A 2,500-nucleotide genomic window follows, 5' to 3' on the forward strand; every position below is an offset into this window, starting at 1 on the left:
AAGGCATTCCGAGAAAGTAAGGTTATTGGAGGGTTCGGATGGCGTGGCTTGCCTTGCCTTGCCTTGCATTGGCATGCCATGCCCAAGTTGTGGCCTACACCAAGCCATTCAAGCCATGCCTTGCCTTGCCTTGCCTTGGCATTGCGCATCATCCAAGGCATTCCGAGTAAGTGAGGCTAGGCGAGGCTAAGGATGGCTTGCCTCGCCTTGCCTTGGCATGCCGTGCCCATGATGTGGCCTTGACCAAGCCATGCGTTGCCTTCGCCTTGGCATGCTGTGGCCTTGCCTTGCCTTGCCTCGCCATGCGATGCATTCCGACAAAGTGATGCAAAGCGGAAGCCTACCATGGCGTAAAAATGTCGACAGAATTTTTCGACATTTGAATAATGGGGTTTGACAAGGTTTGAAAAATTCAATAAAAATGGTAGGCTTGAATGTCGACAAAGTGACGCGAAGCGGAAGCCTACCATGGCGTAAAAATGTCGACAGAATTTTTCGGACCTTGTCCTGCCATGGGCTGCGCGCAGCATGCCGGCAGTCTGTGCGCAGCGTGCGCACAGCATGTCGGCAGCGTGCGCGCTGCTGAGCCTGTCGACAGAAATTTTCGAAACTTGTCCTGCCATGCGCGCGCGCAGCTTGCGCGCGGCGTGCGCGCAGCATGCCGGCAGCCTGCGCGCAGCATGCCGGCAGCCTGCGCGCAGCATGCCGGCAGCCTGTGCGCAGCGTGCGCGCTGCTCAGCCTGTCGACAGAAATTTTCGAAACTTGTCCTGCCATGCGCGCGCGCAGCGTGCGCACAGCATGCCGGCAGCGTGCGCGCAGCATGCCGGCAGCGTGTGCGCAGCGTGCGCGCTTGGGAGCCTGGCCGCAGAATTTTTCGAAACTTGCAATGCCATGCGCGCGCACAGCGTGCGCACAGCATGCCGGCAGCGTGCGCGCAGCATGCCGGCAGCGTGTGCGCAGCGTGCGCGCTTGGGAGCCTGTCGACAGAATTTTTCGAAACTTGCCATGCCATGCGCGCGCACAGCTTGCGCGCAGCGTGTGCACAGCATGCCGGCAGCGTGCGCACAGCATGCCGGCAGCGTGTGCGCAGCGTGCGCGCTTGGCAGCCTGTCGACAGAATTTTTCGAAACTTGCCATGCCATGCGCGCGCACAGCTTGCGCGCAGCGTGTGCACAGCATGCCGGCAGCGTGCGCACAACATGTCGGCAGCGTGCGCGCTCGGGAGCCTGTCGACAGAATTTTTCGAAACTTGCCATGCCATGCGCGCGCACAGCTTGCGCGCAGCGTGCTGATTCTGTCGACAGCGAGGCTAGCGAAACTTCTCCTGCCATGGCGTGCGCGCAGCGTGCTGACTCTGTCGACAGTGAGGCTAGCGAAATTTGTCTTGCCATGGCGTGCGCGCAGCTTGCGCAGCGTGCGCGCAGCCTGTGCGCAGCGTGCGCGCAGCTTGCGCATTCGGTCGACAGTGAGGCTAGCGAAACTTGTCCTGCCGTGGCCTGCGCGCAGCCTTCGCGCAGCATGCGCGCAGCATGTGCGCAGCATGCCGGCAGCCTAGTTCCAGATTTTTTCAAATGTCGACAGAATTTTTCAAACCTTGTCAAACCCCATTTTTATTGAAATTTCCTCGCACAATAAGCTCCCCATAAGTAGTCTATGATTTTTAGGACCTTCTCCAAGTTACAAAACTAAAAAATTCCTCCCGGATTTGTTTTAATGATTTTTTCAATTTTACGACTTCTAAAAATAATAAAAAATACTTCCCGACTTCAAATATTTATGAAACTTTTTCCCATCAGAGATTGCATGTTTCTTAGTATCCCTGCAAAAAATCACGTCCAAATACCTTGTATTGAATTATTTAGAGCCCATTATGACTCCTCGCGCATAGGTGATGTCTCTTCCTGTCAAAGGGCTAAATGCATAAAATGCTATATAGGGGGGTGTGTGTTGCCTGCATATGCATGGCAGCCCATGCCCTCCTAGCTGCAGCCCCCTTCCCCCACGCCACACCCATGTCATGTTGCCTCGATATGTTGCCTCGGTATTATGGGTTTGGTGTCGGGGTCGGGGGGCTGCCACCCATGGCGGTGGTGGCCGGAATCCGGCCGCCGCCACCACGCCGCCGCCATGGGTGAGGGGGAAAAAAAAAGGCGTGGAAAGTTGCGAAATGGGGTTGTCTAGGCTTTTTTTTGGCATGGAAGAGCATGGAGTGCTAGGAACTCCTTCTCAAATGCGCGGGCATGTCGACCACAACCTCATTTCGCAACAACAACCACCCGTGTGGGGTGGCGGTGGGTGGATAGTCGCGGATTGGGGCTTGCCAAGCCAATGTTTTCAAAAAAATTCATCAAAATTAAAAACAAATGTTTTGTTGCCTTCGGATTTGTGGGCGAGCGGTGAGTCGGAGTGGAGCCGGTAAAGTTTAACCTCGGTGTGCATGGTTGTTTTTAGAAACTCAATCCAATGCCGGGGACGTTGAAAGTGACGCTCTTATGAGTT

Source organism: Prunus avium, unplaced genomic scaffold (genome assembly GCF_965620075.1).
Source record: "Prunus avium unplaced genomic scaffold, drPruAviu1.hap1.1 HAP1_SCAFFOLD_20, whole genome shotgun sequence".
In the NCBI taxonomy this organism is placed as follows: Eukaryota; Viridiplantae; Streptophyta; class Magnoliopsida; order Rosales; family Rosaceae; genus Prunus; species Prunus avium.